The sequence below is a fragment of the Aotus nancymaae genome, unplaced genomic scaffold (assembly GCF_030222135.1).
Source record: "Aotus nancymaae isolate 86718 unplaced genomic scaffold, 86718_ANA_hifiasm-v0.15.2.pri h1tg000022l_1, whole genome shotgun sequence".
Taxonomy (NCBI): domain Eukaryota; kingdom Metazoa; phylum Chordata; class Mammalia; order Primates; family Aotidae; genus Aotus; species Aotus nancymaae.
Window position 1 is genome coordinate 23,777,306 of NW_026988435.1, and position 18,408 is coordinate 23,795,713.

Consider the following 18,408-nt stretch of genomic DNA (forward strand, 5'->3'; position numbering starts at 1 on the left):
CCATAATGAATATATATTATTGTCTTTCTCTACCATCCTTTCTATATTTCCCAGATCCTTGACTAGCAGTTCTGAACACCTTGCGTGTACCTAAGCCCTGTTTATAATACCTGGGACTGCATTTGCTCTTTGCTGCTATCACCAGGTGTGGACACACTATGAAGCACTGCAGTGAGAGTCTCATGTTCAGATCTGCTGCTTCTAGCCCCTCAGTATGCTGCAACTACTTTGGCTCTGTTTAATAATTACTACTGAGAACCTAGTTGCTCCTTTTTTTGGTTTGATATTTTTGGTATACATGAGGCTCAAAATTGCTAGGTTGCAGTTATAGTTTTAGAACAAGAAATATTCTGATTTTATGGATGGTCAGTGATAGCATCTCTCGCATACAATCCACCCCACACAGGGACCATGACTTTTAACCCTTCAGAGACTAAAATTGCAAGATTAGGAGGCCTGCACTTCTTTAAATGGTCAAGAATGGCAATGAGTGCTGTTGATCCTACTTTCACCCTTTCTTTTGTTTTGCGTTTTCTCTATTAGGGACACAACATCATCTATACTGCATTCCAGAGGACAGATTTGTAGCCCTACAGAGTGCCATCTCCAGGCTGACATCCTGGCTAAAAAGTGATTCCACATTCTAACAATCAGGCCACTAACTTTTGGGTGATATGTAAAGATACAGATATATTGGTTACAATTGTTTCATTTTTTATGCATCCAATGTCAAAATTATTAGCTACAAAAGGATCTTTCGGTCCAAAAAGAAGTTTTACAGAATCCCAGCCACCCAGAAAGCCCTGGCAGAGGCATCATGGGTAGAAGAGGCAAAGCCACGTGCAATGCGTGTATGAGTCACAAAAAAATGGATTATTGCCTTTTCTAGGATGAAAGGGGTCTTATGTAATCAACTAGACATCAAGTGGATGGTCTCTCCAAAGAACAACACCATATTGAGAGCTGGGACAGTCTCTGATACTGGATAGGTCAAATATTCAGCAGCGAGAATAATTTTATCAATCTTGATGTAAGAAGATGCACTTGAGAGGAAGCACATGCTAATAAGGTCTCTCATAACCTCCCAACCAGGCACTAAGGGCTTATGATAGGAAAATAGCATGGCCGAGGACAAATGCTGAGTGGTGTACTTTTAATGTGCCATTATTTCTATTTGGTTTTTGGTGTCTCCATGCAGTAGATACTCTTTGGTGGGCGATGAGAGGATACACCAAGATCTGCCTGCTTTTGGTGCATTCCCCTAGTTCATTCTCCTTCCACTTTCCCAGACATTATTGTGTTTAAACTTGCTTCTCTCAGGTGCCTGGTTATTCAGCCATGTCATGGCCAATTCCCATCCTTAACTGAGAAAAACAACTAGAAACTGATAGGTTGGGTCTAGGAAGATTCACATGAATTTATGGTCTTTAGTTAGTAGAGAACAATGCGTAATTTTATTTTTTGAATTTTTTGAATGCAGATAATGACTTCAAAACATCTATTTTTCCCCATTGGCTATCAAAGAGATATTTACTAGAATAGTTTAAGCCCAAAGCCTCATACTAGAAAACTACTAAGGTAAAATACATGAATTTATGTAATATGTATTATACAAATAATATTAACTCTAATTATTTTAGGAAAAAGTACATGAGAATAGGATTGGAAAGTCCTGTTGCACAAATATCAGATATGAGCAACCTAAGCACAAAGCATTGATTCCCATTAAATTGAAACAACTGTCTAAAGATATTATGTAATTCCTATTCAGTTAAATGTACAGAACAGGCAAAACTATAAAGGCAGAAAGTAGACTAGTGGTTGCCTAGGATTGGGGCTAGATGGAGTGGTATGAGAAGTGGGGAGTGTGAAAGGGAGTAATTGCTAATGAATGCAATGTTTATTTTGGGGGGTGATGAAAATATTTAAACATTAGTTCATGTTAATGATTATACAACTTTGTAAATATGGTAAGAACCATTGCATTTTATGCTTTAAATGGAGGGATTTTATATATGTGAATTAAATCCCAGTAAGACTGTTAAAAATGAAAGCAAAGTAACCAAATATGTGTCCCATAATATGAGAGGCTCAATTATTAAATGCCTCCCTTTTTTACCAAAGGTGAGAAGGGATAGAGCATGACACATTGGGATATACCTGGTTTCCTTTGCTTCTGATTATAATACTGAGAGGGCATTGGGACCAGATCGGATATCTGATGAAAAGGCTAAGCATATTCTATTAGGATGTTAACACAGGTTGCTAATTTTAGGAGATCAAGTGTTACACTTCTTGCTTTGTTAGATAAATTGAATCACAGCAAATTTTACAAATATAATTTTTCCATATTTTCATAATAAACTCTATGTAAACATCAGTTTTCTTGTTCCTTTAAAAGCAAAATAATTCATATCAAACTGCCTTGACTAGGAAAGACAAACCAGTCACAAGTCCACAATATTAAAGCAAAGGTAAAATCATGAATTTTCTACTTAATTTTCAAGTTCTGGATCTTCAAAAGTTAGTTTCTAAAGGGTACAGCAATGCTGTTTGTGTCAAATAACTAGCTCATCAGCTGAGTAGTCCACACCAACTGTCCAATAAAACACGTCACCTATACTCAATTTGTGGCATCCAGTGTGAGATGATGTTAAATCTTTGCAGGAAGATCTTTATCTAATCTTTATCAAAATTCAGTATGTTTATTCTCTTAGTCTCTTAATCTAAGTATCCAATTACATCCAAAACATATCAGATTTTATCATCTGATGGTAAATCTTTTTCGTGAACTATCTTATTTTTTCTTCATTATTTATGGTTTCTTTTATTTGTTTTATTTTGTTTTGTATATGTTTCTATTCCAGTCAATATTAGTTTCTCTATTTTTTAATACTTTCTAGTTTAGGATCATTGTCATCAGTCACAGCTTTGTGCTTCATACACTTCAGTCTTCAGTTCTGCAAAAGTTCTTGGAAAAGTCAGAGATCATCCGAGTATTGCCCAATCCTTTGTTCACTCTAAATTTCCTTTTCACAGACATAATGTCACTGAAATCTGAGTTAAAGAAATCATCGTTCATGAATTACACTTTTGCTGATCAATTACTCCAATCTAGCAATTGTTGCAGCAGAAATTTCAACAAGAGCAACTCCTAGAATATTTAAAATAGTATTTGTTGAGTCATTTTGGGCCATTGATCAATACTATTTGGTCTGTAATTTTTCATCGAAAGGTGGGTATTTTATATTATTTATAGCTTATGCCAAGTAACCTAACATATTTGTTATGCATTTACTATTTTTCAGTGTCAGAAATAATTTCAAGAAAGAAGGCTAAATTTTAGTAGAAATTATGTATGTGCAAATATGCCACATAAAAGACATAAGAAAAAATGCTACTTATATGTAGAGGTAGATGTGTTAAATTGTAATAATTTTGGAGAAATCCAAGAATACTTTATAAAAGATATAGAATCATATTATCCCTTCAACGTAAGCAGCATTCCAACTATAAGAAGTGTAATGAGCAAAATCATATGGGCAAAAATTCTCGGAGAATGATGAATACAGTCAATAGCAAAACCATAGACGTCCATTGGGATGGGTAATCTGATTTCAGATTAAAAATATGCATGTTGAGATTAGTTTGTAGAGTTTTTTAACCTCAGTTTGTAGGCATACTCATGCAAAACTGCTCAAAACATAAAATCTTTTTTTTTTTGAGACGGAGTCTTGCTCTATTGCCAGGCTGGAGTGCAATGGTGCAATCTCGGCTCACTGCAACCTCTGCCTCCTGGATTCAAGCTATTCTTCCGCCTCAGCCTCCCGAGTAGCTGGGACCACAGACATGTGCCACCATGCCCGGCTATTTTTTGTATTTTTAGTAGAGACGGGGTTTCACCATGTTGGCCAGGATGGTCTCGATCTCTTGACCTCGTGATCCGCCCGCCTCGGCTTCCCAAAGTGCTGGGATTACAGGCGTGAGCCACCGCGCGCGGCCAACATAAAATCTGATTGAGAACACTCCTTCAGTCTGCCTCTCTTTTTCAGAACCACTTTGCAATCTGAGGCTCTTCCTGTTCAATCTTTCTCCTTTCCTTCTCTCTTTTTGAAGGTGGCTGAAGGCTCACCACACCTGTTCCTGTTTCTTAACTGTTTCATCCTTCACATGTATTTGCTGTAATAAACCTGGTACATGTCTAATTCAATCTTCATGATGGCTTCGAAGAGTGACCAAGCTGACATAGCACACCACTAGTCTTCCTTTCCAACTTCCCTTAACGCTGACCTTCTCCCAATCATCTCAGGCAACTGGATGCCTCTATGTATTGTTAAGCACTATTTTTTCTGCCTGAGATTCCATTTTTACATTTTATTAGTTTTAGTCAAAGAATATTCATCTTGATTGCGAGTTTTGTGATATCACAATTCAACAAGACATTACCTCACCTTTTTACTAACATATCTAAACCTCAGAAAGTTATCTATAAAAATCTGTATCTCTTAATGATACAAATTTAGAAATGAAAACTTTAGCCATATCACTTTGGACTTGAAAACTTTTATATGAATCAGTATACATCACTTTTGGGGAATGAAGACTGTTATTAGTAATAACTAGCATGTTAAGGGCATGGACTTAAAATGTACTTAACCTAAGTCCTTCCTCCCTCCCTCTCTCGTTTCCCTCTCCCTCATTTCCTCCCTCCCTCCCTCCCTCCCTACCTGGCTCCCTTCCTTCCTTCTTTCCTCTCTCACTCCCTCCCTTCTTTTCTTCCTTTCACAGTGGTATGGGAGAAAGAATAGAGAGTAGAAAGACCAGAAAAGACAAAGCCATGATGCCTAAGGGCCTGAGTGGGTTATTATTAGAGAGACCTACGAGTAAACAAGGTATACCAGTAATGTGCACATCAGCAGGGTATTGATGAAAAAATCAAAATGACAGAAGGAAAAATAATTATAAGAGATATTCATTATACTTTCTTATTTTCTAGAGATCTAATACTAACCTTAGAAACTTGATTTCGTCATGGCTGCCCATTCAGTAAAAGGGATATTATTTCTACATAATACAACCTTCCTGAGCATGTGCTTTCAAAAGGCCTGAAGCATTCCTGCAGGCCTTCTGGAAAGGGGTTTCTGAGTAAAGTGAAAGGAAAGACAAGGTTGCCATCATAATATCTAGACTTCTTGAAGACATAGTATGTGTAATTTGTATTTGTGTGAGTGTGTGTGTGTGTGTGTGTGTGTGTGTGTGTGTAGTTTCTTCTCTACTAGAAAGTCATTATAGAAGGCATATTGTATAACTTTATCACTTTAGGGATAGGTTAGCTAGATCATGATGCTTTCTCAGTTTGCCAAGGGAAGATTAGAACGTTAGAAATCAATGAGCAGATAAAAACCTTATTTAATGTGCCATGAGAATACAACATGCTGCAGTATTATTTTGCAGAAAAAATATTTTGCTTCACATATTTTTGAAGTAAATTCATATATCATTAATATATTTACTCATATATACATACTTTTAATAAATATACCTGCAGAATTACATTTCTAACACATTTTATGTCATCTCCCAAGTTGGCAACCGCCATGAAATGCTTGGAAAATCTAAGTTAAATACTCAACATCATGATATGACCTTGATTTCCTGATAAATGGATGCATTAAGACTCTACCCAACAGGGTTGCATTTCCCACCTGCATTTTGACCAGTTTCCTTAATGACCTTGTCAGCTGATATAAATTGCTTTTTGGAAGGAGCCCAGAGGCATGTTAGCAAGCTTGAAGGTTTTGCTACATGTTACAGTAGATGGCTTCCAATGGTGAAAAAAAAAAGAGTGGCAAATTCTGACATATTAGATATGCCTCTTTATCTTGACAGTAGATAACAGCATCTCTTTTTTTAAGTATCAGGGAAGGAGTATTATTTAAAAACAGATATATGAAATAAAATATATTAATGAAAATTATGTGACACTTTTTCTAGTATTTGCATTGCAACCTCTGAATAGGCTGTCCCATTGTGATCACTGACACTTAACTAATCCGATATATTGTCTATTGTTTTCAATGTAAAAACAATATATATTTCCAAGTCAAGAGGTGTTTCAACCTTTTAAGTAGGTATGCAATATATTATCTTCAAATCACATGCATGAAGTCCAGGGGAAAGCCGAAGATCATTGTTCCTCTTAGGTTTGTAAAGGAAGATCATTTTGCGGTGTTCCAAAGCGACTACATAGTTTTGTTATGTAGTCTCCTATTTCGAATCGAAGATCTATTGTAAATTAAGTGATAAAGTATAAAAACGACTGTAAGAGGAACAAGATAAAGCTAATTTGGCATTAACAACCAATGTTTATATTAATATAGTTTACTTTTATATTTATCATATCAAATACAATTAAGATGTTCCAGGTCTGCTTAATGCATATGTGCAGACTGAAAGTGATAAATAAATTATTAGATGATGTTATTTTGTAGACTCACATGGACATGCAGCCACACCTACCCGCCCCCCCAACACACATATGTACACACATGCTATTCTTTATCCTACATGACTTTGGAAATTATTCAGGCTTTTAAAATGTTATTCACACAATAAATTTACATAGTTTTATCCAAATTCTATATATATTATACATTTTTTGACATGCACAGTCTGTTTTTTATTTCTGTAATTTTTGGCAGCATCCAAAAATAAATGCCATCTTTACACATAAATGTATTCATCATTCCGCACCCACTCCACCAACGCACAATCCCAAGAGAACAAAAAAAAAATTGTGAAAATGAAAGTAACAAAGTGTATTACATTCATATGAGTAACTGAAATGTCTTAAAAAATAAATTGTACAGCAAAATGAAAAATGTAGAAACAGTGCTAATGTTTTAAAATACAACAATCAAATGTGTGAAGGTATGATTCACTTGGGAAACGTCAAATGTAATTTAAATAAAGTTTAACAAAACACTTGAGACAATAAATTGCTTTCTGTTCAAGGAAATTTACCTTTTGCTAGCCTAGCATAATGTCATCTGGCAAAACGTACCCCTTGGTATTTCCTGGAATACTTCTTTCCCCTAGAGATTCTATCAGAATATTCTATATTCAAATAAGCATAGAAAATAGAAATATATGGAAAAAAAAATCCCCTTTAAGTTCAGACTATCACTGCAGAGTATCAACACAGAGCTACAGTGTAAAGTTACAGTTACTCAAACTCTAATTGATTGATATTTTCATTTCGCTCACTTGATCTAAACAGATTGAAACTTTCACAGTAAAAATCCAATTTTACCTGTCAATCATAGTGGCATAAGCTGTGACCAAAATTATGGATCCAGTAGCCATTTTCAATGTAGCTCAAACATTTGGTTTCTATGACTAAGATATAACATAGCTAGAAAATTATAAATTGCTTTTCACTGGTTTGATGCATGAGCAGGTAGGCAATATCATAAAACTGTCTTTCATGTGGTTAATATTTTTGGTTTCTGTAAACATTAATTCACACTTCTTTGGAAAGTTTTGCTAACAGAAAAAGAAACTAATGAAACTACTGATAGTGTCATAACTTTTTTCTAGCACCTTTTGTTAGAACATAAATATGAGTTGACATTTCTACATAAACCTGTGAAGGTTATCAAAAAATCCAAAGATGATAGGTTTAAAATTACAGCGAGGATGCGTTAATTATTTGGAACATCATCTTTATAGGAAACTCATACCCAATAATTTGGAATTCTTGTACAATTTTTGTTATGAAATGAGGCAAAAAGTCAAAGTACCATTGATGCCTGACAAACAGCAAAGTCTTTCTCTACACTGCTGACCTTTTTTGAAGTTTGTACTTTCATTGTACGTGATGATTATAACAAGTGTTACTGTGTTCCAGCTTCTTTGTATTCAAGAATTTCAGTTGAACATTCAGATACATTGTTGTACATCAAAAAGAACTCAGATTTTCAATCAGATACAAAAAGACATGAGATTGTTAGACATCATTCGTTTTATTTTTATAAATATTAAGATTTCAGAGAAAAGGAAGCTCAGAAATGGAGTGTAAAAAATTCTAAAGAGATGGTATAAATTATTATCTCAAACTCCAAATCAGCCTCCATGCCTTAGCAATAAATACCTTCACTTTTCTCGGCTTCACATCAGGATTCAATATTCTTTTCTAAGGCAAACTTGTTTTCAATTACCCTTAGTCTCAACAGGGGTTGCAAATTGAAAGAGAGGTGCTGGTTTTAAAGCACAGTTGCTTTCTTGGTCATGAAAGAAAAAGAAGAGAATTGCTAATAAAGAGAGAATTTAAAGTAATGATAATATGTTTTAAAATAAAAAGGATTCAAAATGAAAATTAGCATTGCCTGCATTTATATTTTATATTTTTCTTTGGATATGAGCAAAAATTGTCAATATTTTTAATTTTTATGAAAAGAACTCCCCATCTAAACATTGTTATGTATATGTCTTGTGTAGCCAATTCTAATTCAAATACATATGTATTTATTCAAACACATATAAAATTTTATATATTTTTAAAATATTTTATTATTCAGAAGCAACTTATAGAGCTTCTATTGTGTTCAAGCATCATACAAGGTGTATTGATATTAGATGAATAAAATCAGACCTGGACCTTGCCTTCAAGTAGAGGAGAAACCATGGTACCTATTAATTATAGCAGAAAGCAACATGGTACCATAAGCATATGCAATAAGAAAATATAATTTAGTTAATTTCCTGAGGAAATGAGATTTGAGATGGAATCCAGAGTTTGCATAGTAATTAATCAGCCCAAAGCAAATGACAAAATTGAAGAATCTCTACAAATATTATAAGCAAAATTAGTGCATGTGAAAATCTTTTAACAGGATGGTGTAAGACACAGTAGAATGTGAACAAATTTCAGTATGGAAAGAGAGAAGCAGGTTGTAAAAGCAACTGTTAATTTCTAACCAAAAGATGACATTCTTCTTCACACTCATTCTGTCATGTTTCACACACAGCAATTTCCCATCTTATTTACTATGGTGTGTGGCCATGTGACTGAACTTTAGCCAGTGAAAAATATGTACTGATTTCGGGTGGGGTCTAGAGAACTTTCCTCTCATGCGTCTCCAGACTGGTTGCCTTTCCACCAACTAGTTGAGATGACAAAAATGACTTTGACCATTATGTTTAGAAATAGGCAAAGTATCCATCTGCTTCTGTTAGTAAGTGATGACATGGAGTAATATTTCTAAATCATTGGTGTGCATCAGAATCATCCACGAAATTAGCAAATTGCAGATTATTAGGCTCTGCCCCAGAACTTCTTGTATATTAGGTCTATGTAAGATCTGAGAATGTGTGTTCATAACAAGTTCCCAGATAATAATGATGCTGTTGGTCTAGGAACCACAGTTTGAGAACCATTTGCATATAGCAGAGTACTTCCTCTCTCCTAAAAAAATCCTGAATATTATTGTGTGCGTGTAAGAGAAACAATTTATCTCTTTTTTATTGTATATATTTGGCTTGTTTGTTAAAATAGAAGATGTTAACTGAATTATCAATATGGAACTTCATGTAATATAAGGTGGATAGTCTTCTTTGTAAAGATGCCTATTCTCTAATCATTACCACTGCTTTACACAGTCAGCATGTGACTTGAGCTTTAAGAGATTATTCATCAGCCAAATCAGTTTTTCCAGGTAAGTAACATAATTTATACAAACATGCTTGATACAAAGTACATGGGCAAATTCTCGAGGCATTTCTGAGAGGAAAAAATAAGTAAAAGTGAAAAAATATAAACTCAAGATAATTAAACAAACTTCAATGGTAACAAATCTAAACTGCTAATTATTCACTTTATTTATTATTAAGATCATGAGTTCCTAATTCTCTTCTTTCTTACAATAGATGGCATTTCCTTCTACTGAGAACCAGTTCTGTCAGGAGACTCCCACCCAAGCAGGCTTAAGGTATTGAGAAGCAAATACCTATATAGCCAGCAGAGTGGATTCATCCTGGGGACCAACAGCCTGAGAGCCTGCGGGGCTTACAGCTTTCCAGGACTGAAGGCACCAAGCAGAGATTCATCCACGCATTTATTTGTTCTTTGACAGGTGATTCTTATTAACACACAGATGTTCTACATATACACATAACTCAGGAATATACCAAGTAGGCAGCTGTCACCCGCCTACCACTAATTACAAACTAAAAGTAACTTCCACAAGGGAGCCATGGGGGCAGGTAAACTTAATGTTTCTCAACATCCTTCCTTTTACCAAAAATCAACTCATTCATTTTTTTTTTCTAGATCCCAATCTTTTTCTTTCTCCAGAATCTGTAAATACGTTTTATTTCTACTAAGTGTTCAATCTCATTATCTGTTTTTATTCTATAATCACTTAAAGTTTCTAGTTTTTTCCATCTAATAAAGAGAAAAGGAAAAATGCATCAACAACAAATCGAACAATTCATTTACTCTCTCTTATTGCCTCATCTTTCTCTTCCTTTATATAGCCAGACTTACTTGAAAGTGAGTATCAACATTAAAAATTCAAATGACTGTAACAGGCAACTTATTATGTCAACTGTGATGGCTCCCAATTTTCTATTTTACTTGTATGTATAATTTTTATACAAGCTTAGTTTTGTTTATTAATCATTTATCAATGTTTTTATTTCTTGACGTCATATTCTTCCTTCATCTTTCTTAATATAAGTGGACCTTTTAATGTATCTTTAATTTGTCTGTATTTGTTAGCGACAGTAGGTAAAGTAATATTTTTACCTCTTATTTTACCAACAAGAGAATATGACCATGAACAATATGCAAAAGAGCAAGTGATTTCCAACTCGGTTTCAAGGAGATTGCAAAGAATAGTTGTCACAGAGGCAAATTCTAGAGTGGTGCAATTCAAAACCACATTTGTAGACTTTGCTGACGTGAACACACTTTGTTAGTGGTGCTCACAGATATAAGTATAGGAATTGAGAATAGGCTTTTATCTTACCTCTTTATTGACTGACAATTTTAAAGAGATATGTGTTATTATCTCATTGCGGACCCATATAGAAACCAGACCCCACTCAGAGAAGCGATTTCCAAAGAACATTGTCTACTGGAGACAGCTGGCACTCAGTTGTAGCCATTCTTATTGTCTATGGTGTAATATTAGGCAATGCATTATTGAATTACGAGATTTTTCAAGAAAAGCCAAGAATCTGAAAGTTTATATAAAATAATTTCATATTTAATATAGTTAACGAATGCCATTGAATAAAAGACTCATCATAGTGGATTAAATGCATTCTATAGTTTCTTTCTGATAAACATTCTTTCTCTTAATTTTCTCACCTCCTATTCTAGTCTCAAAATATTCCAAATTTTATTGTGTTTTAACATTCTACTAAGACCGCTTTCACTAATGTCATCATTAATCTTCATGTGGTTTCATCCAGTAAATATGTTTTTAAAAGTATCACCAGATTCTATATCTTAGCAGAATAGAAAACTCTTAACCTATACCAATTACTTAAAGTATTTTTTTTCTTTTAAGTTTCCTTTCATGTCTTCAAGAGTTGCTTTTCAACAATATTTATTGCTTTTTTTTCTCCAAGTTTACTTTTAAATGTTGGAATATGTCAACATTAGAATGTTGTTGACTTTTCTTCCTACATTAGAATCTCATCTGAGAAGTCTCCTGTGTTCTTATGACTTAATTCACCATCTGATCAAGACAGGGTACGTATTTATATCAGAAGCCCAGACTGACATTTCTTGCATAGCCTAAATACCCTTCATAATATCATCTCCAAAATATTTCACAAGTCATTAACTCTTACTTACTCCAAGTCCTAGATATTGCTGATTTCAATCTACTTTGATATACTTTTATCGTTATCATCTAAAACAAGCTGTATTCTAAACACCCTTAGTGATTACATTACCAGTAAGAATTTCAGTGCATGTATTGCCCACCTTTAATATATTATACACAGTGCATCCAGAATAGTTTTGTCAAAAACAGTAATGTGAATTAGGGAATTTGTTCTGAACATAGTTCAGTCTTCCCCTTTTCTATTTAGAGAAATAGGAAGCACTAACCTCCATTTCCTTATGTATTTTTCTTCAGACTTGTTTTGGGCCTTTTTCTCACTCGTGATTTAAGATCAAGCCAATGCTTGGCTCCTTTCAATTTCTCAGATGGATTTTTCTATTTCCTACCTCAGTCATTTCACTTTACCATCTTTTAATTGAAATGTTCTTTCCAATTCTTCTGTTAACTCCAGCTTCTTTTTCCCTCACAAGAATCTTTCCTTCTCACTCACTCCATTTTCAAGACTTGTTGAAGTCCATGGCTTCTGCATTCCAGTAGATACTTGGGCTTCCTCTTGAGGACACGTCCAGGCGGGAGCTCCTTATCCTACCTGCCACCTCACTGGCCGACCAGGACATCTTTAACGCTGTGATCAAGGAGCACCCGGGGCTGGTGCAGCCTCTGCCCTGTGTCTGGAATGTGCAGCTGTCCGACCACACACTGGCTGAGCGCTGCTACTCTGAGGCGTCTGACCTCAAGGTGATCCACTGAAACTCGCCAAAGAAGCTTCGGGTGAAGAACAAGCACGTGGAATTCTTCCGCAATTTCTACCTGACCTTCCTGGAGTACGATGGGAACCTGCTGCGGAGAGAGCTCTTCGGGTGCCCCAGCCAGCCCCCGTCTGGTGCTGAGCAGTTGCAGCAGGCCCTGGAACAGCTCGATGAGGAAGACCCCTGCTTTGAGTTCCAGCGGCAGCAGCTCACTGTGCACCGCGTGCACGTCACTTTCCTGCCTCATGAGCCGTCACCCTCCCAGCCTCACGATGTCACCCTTGTGGCCCAGTTGTCCATGGACCGGCTGCAGATGTTGGAAGCCCTGTGCAGGCACTGGCCTGGCCCCATGAGCCTGGCCTTGTATCTGACAGACTCAGAAGCCCAGCAGTTCCTGCGTTTCGTTGAGGCCTCTCCAGTGCTCGCCGCCCGGCAGGACGTGGAGCATTTATTCATTTATTCACATCTATTTTGCTTATTACTCTATAATCTCCATGCAGGCAGGCATTGCACTGGTTTTCTTTTTCACAACTTTAAGTTTCTCTTACATGGTGTATGTTGCACATATATTTGTAAAATGAATGAATAGTTGTTTCCAAATTTGGGTGGAAAGTAGCTTTCTTTCATTTTTATTTTCTTCTTTCTTGTGTTTTAACTCTACAAAATAAACAATTACTGATTACACATTTAAACTATGTTTACATGTTCTAACATATTTAACCTATTAAATATTCTATTGATATTATATGATTTTATAAACCATATACAATTTACATTTTGTTTTATTTAACTATATGACATACATACATATGTATATCTTGTTTTTAAAAAATATTGAAACAATTATTTTTAAGCATATGTATTTTAATTTTAATATATGTTATATTTATTTTATAAAGTTTGTCAAAAGTAACTTTTTTACTGTATACATAGGTGTATATGTAAAAATAGAATATAAAGTCATTTTCAGAAAGTCAAGATTCTAGTATTGACTCCAGGTAAACATCATTGATAGTTCATGAAACTATTCCACTTTTTGATTTCTATGTATGAAAAATAGGAAATAGAAATATGGAGCAGTCACAGCATAATTCTTACATATTTCTAATGAACTAAAAATGTGAGATTCCTTTATACATTTTAAAATTTTAGTCAAATTCATTCTACCATTAATTATTTTTAAATTAAACTTGTAAAATGATTCCACATCTTTATTGCATACTAAACTCAGATGTAGCACTTAAATATACAGGAAGAGAAGTTATAGATTATTTGTTATACTTTTAAAAATAGGTGTAATATTCTAATCCTTGAAGTGATATAGGTCTGGTTTTGAAGATTTTCTTTCATTTTTTTCGTATTTAGACTGTTGTCGTCACTCAAAAAATTCACATACGGTCTCACATATTTTCTCTTTAGACCAACCATATAATTGCCATTTTTGTTCTCTGCTTTATAATAGCTGTCATTGGATAACAAAAGAATCAATCAAACTTTTTTCCTTCATGTCCCTGCAGCAACAGAACTTTATTATTTTTACTTCAGTGACACTGAGAAGCTTGAATCAATATTGACAAAACATCAAGTCTTTTTGAAAAATTTTGCTATGATAGCACTCAAAGCTTAACTGTTTCACATCTTTTATAGCCATGGAAACTCAAAATTTATTTTTCTCACAAACACATACATCTTAATCCCATGGAAAATCATTCGGCTGCATTTGAAATGCAGTTACCATAACTGACTTCCAAGGCACAAAACTGGGATTCATCTCCATATCTGAGAATAGAATCAAGCCCTAAACAAAGGGAACTTTATAATCAGGTTTTGAAGATTAATATTTCTTTAGAAGGGGAAGCTGGTCTTGGAAGCAATCTGATTTTCTTCCTGCTATTGATAGAAAAGTTGAGTTTCTAGCTGAACTAATAGAAACATTTATTTGTAAATAAATGGACACTTTAGCCCGGGAAATAATTTACTCTTAACCCTTATTGTTCATTGATAATGATCACTTGAAAATGCTCTGAACCACAAGCATAACAAAACCTCTTCCTATTGAAATACTATTAATATGATTCAATATGTTTTAATTTTTAAGTAGTAAGATAAGTAATATAATACACTGCTACTTAAATAGCTCACATACTTTACTATCCAATTCTATGACTAGTCTAATAAATCATCTCAAAATCCAGCATCAGATCCCTGAAGCTGTTTTATGGTTTGGTTCATTTGGTTTGGTTTAGTTTTTTTTTTTTTTTTTTGGCTCTGTTTGCCCTTTAGCACTGAAAAAATCATGTTATTTAACTGAATCTCCAGCATTGCTATTGAGTAATGCTTTTCAAGCAGGACATATCACTCAGTAGTTGATCTCATACTTAGTTATGAGCTTAAAACTTGAAAAGAGGCAGAAAATCTGTAATGCAGTAAACAGAAAATCAGGTTATGGAGAGCGAATGCATAAGGATATTTATTTTGTGAAATTCATTTACATGGACCTTCTTTAGTCTTCAAATCAACATGGTTTTCACTAAATACATGTGTGCTAAGTACATAGCCTGTGACTCTGGCATCTTACTCCTTTTACAAGTATGGAAACTAAGTCAAATCTCATTACACAGTGTCGTGTAAAGAGTTGATAGATTTCTAACTGTATCTTAGGCTTCCCAACCATTGTTACAGTGTTCTTTGAGCTATAGCATATTGCCTATTCCAATTTAAATATAAGTGTGGAGATTCTCATCCTCTGTTCTTTCCTGAGTTTTGACTTTATGTAGCAATTTTTCTGACTCCCTATCCCTATTTTCTCTTCTTTGTAATTAGTGTTTTTAATGTCTGAAACCACTGGCTTCTCTGTAAGAGTTACCGTTTTTAAAACTAAATAGGGTCAGGCACGGTGGCTCACATCTGGAATCCCAGGACTTTGGCAGGCCGAGGCAGGAAGATCACAAGGTCAATAGATCGACACCGTCCTGGCCAACATGGTGAAACCACGTCTATACTAAAAATACAAAAATTAGCTGGGCATGGTGGCACATGCCTGTAGTCCCAGCTACTCTGGAGGCTGACGCAGGAGAATCACTTGAACCAGGGAGGCAGAGGTTGCATTGAGCAGAGATTGAGCCATTGTACTCCAGTCCTCAAAAAAAAAAAAAAAAAAAAAAAAAAAAAAGAATTAATAGTATTTAGTGATTTTCAAACTGTTGAATATTTAAATTGACGTGTCTGTCATCAAAACCTTAAAATTAAAAAAAAAAATAAATCATGATGCTTTAAAAAATCTCTGAGAGGATTTAGTATCCTTTAATTATGCAGGATTATACAGACATCCAAACTGTGTTTCCATTCAACCAATTTTATTGTTTAAATTTATTTTTTTTTCACTAAAGTCAATTATTATGTGTTTGAGTACATGGTTAAAATGTTTCTGTTTCTTGATTTTTATATACGACTCATAATACCTAAATTAATCATGGGGCCTGGAAAATTAGTAATAGTAGTTCTAAAAGGGAAAATAGGAGTATGTATGTGTGTGTTTGTGTGTGTGACACATATATATACACATTTAACAAAGAGAGATGAATTCTTATATCTCTACCTATTTATCTATTAATATGTGTAAATTTAAATGGCAAGTCCTTTCAAATTAGCCTCATTTAATATGTCTGCCTCTATATTATCATTTAAATTTTCTTTTTTAACACCTGTGTAGTGAAAACGACAACACACTTGATTTTCTCACATGGCACAAAGGAACCCCTCACTTTCAGCTTATGTTGGTCTAAGTATGCAGTGGCTTACAGAAGGAATTTTGTGCAAATAAGTTAGAACATAAGTCAAACCTCTTGTTTCAAAAGAGTAAAGCATGATACAAAACACGAAATTTATTTAACCTCCACGTTCCATCTAGCAGAATTAAACTTTCCAAAGGGGAAAGACATACACTAATGTTTTAAAAATTACCACACAGTAGAAACTATGCTTCTAGTGCTCTACAATAAGCCTAACTTATTGGCAGAAATTGTCCATAAAATTGACATTTTTAAGCAAATTTACGTTCCTTCATCACTGTTATGCATGTTACTGCAGACAAAGTAGATGATTTGAATTCATGATGGATTCAAGAGGGTCGTAGAAATGAGGCAGAAAATACTGGACTTTGTTGCCAAGGAGTTCATTTTGGGCAACCAATAATTACACTGAGAATTAAATTGTATGAAATCAGAAAAGTGTAGAAGTGTCCACGGCATTAGTAATTACAATGAAAATAAAATGAATATCTTATACAACGTGCTTTCATATATAATTCCTCCTCTGGATATTGTATTTTCTTCATGTCCATTTTCAGAGCTGGCTCTTATTATTGTATTGACATCTGTTTTAAAGTGAAGAAAAAAGAGCTAAAGTAAAATTTTCTTCAAACTTTAGACACAAAAATAAAAATAAGTTGAGGAAGCAATTTTTTATTAATATTAATGCACTTTCTTAAACACAATCTCTGTTACTAATCTATCTTTCTATTAATAACTGGCCAGGTGAAAGTTGGCGAATTCATTCATTTTAAATGGTAGAGGCATAAAAGGTTCTTGTTGAATAGATTATTTTGTTTTATTGGTTAAACACACACATACATACACACGTGTAAGCATTTCTATTCATTCTGTAGTTCAGAAAGTTTTAACAATACGATATTTAAATCTTACTGTCAGCAACAACTATAAAAAGTCATTTTTTTTTTTTTTTTTTGAGACGGAGTTTCGCTTTTGTTACCCAGGCTGGAGTGCAATGGCGCGATCTCGGCTCACCGCAACCTCCGCCTCCTGGGTTCAGGCAATTCTCCTGCCTCAGCCTCCTGAGTAGCTGGGATTACAGGCACGTGCCACCATGCCCAGCTAATTTTTTGTATTTTTAGTAGAGATAGGGTTTCACCATGTTGACCAGGATGGTCTCGATCTCTTGACCTCATGATCCACCCGCCTCGGCCTCCCAAAGTTCTGGGATTACAGGCGTGAGCCACCGCGCCCGGCCCCAAACTAAGTCATTTTTAAATTAAAAAGCTCTAAAATTAAAAACAGATTTTAGGAATATTAAAATTCCCTTTAAGCTTTACTACATATCATTCAAATCAGAATACTTGATATCACTTTATTACAATTTTAAGGCAATACTATATATATATTTAAATTATAAATTAAATTATTATAATTTAAGTGCATGAATAAATCAAGTATTTATATAAGATTGGTTACATGCTATTTTCGGATTTAAATACTCTTCCAACCATGTCGAAATTTTGCCTAATGTCTCCTAAAATGTTTATTTAGTGATGGGAACAAAAAATGTTTTAAATCAACTTCAAATTGTTTTGCTTATGACCAGTAGATTAATCTTAGTGAAACGATGTTTTCAAAATGCCATTCTCTATTTCAATAATCTAAACTCACTCTCAGTTTTTTATAAAATAATGTCCAAAAGGATTAAATGGATTTACCTTCATGGATACTTGTGCTTTGAACATTTATACTTTGTATTTTTCTTTTTAGATAGAATAAAATAACCTGGAAGATAGTAATAAATTATTTCCCCAATGTATTGGAAAGTCTACTATAAAGGAAATAAGAGCAGTGGCACCACAAACAGCAAATAAATGGTATCTATTCCAAAAATATGAGTATAAGAAACAATAAGTTTTGATATATTTGGAATTGTGTTTTCATGGCCAGTAAATTTGCATACTTAAACTCTTAAATAAATGGCATCTATCACTTCAAGAGGTAATGAAAACTACCAACAATAAAAGG

At 34.3% G+C, this 18,408-nt stretch overlaps 1 pseudogene; it reads left to right on the top strand.

The window, feature by feature from the left end:
* The window catches only part of LOC105704630 (xylosyl- and glucuronyltransferase LARGE2-like), a 160,355-nt pseudogene extending 142,196 nt beyond the window's left edge, over nt 1-18,159 (top strand).
* Nucleotides 18,160-18,408: the final 249 nt, after the last annotated feature.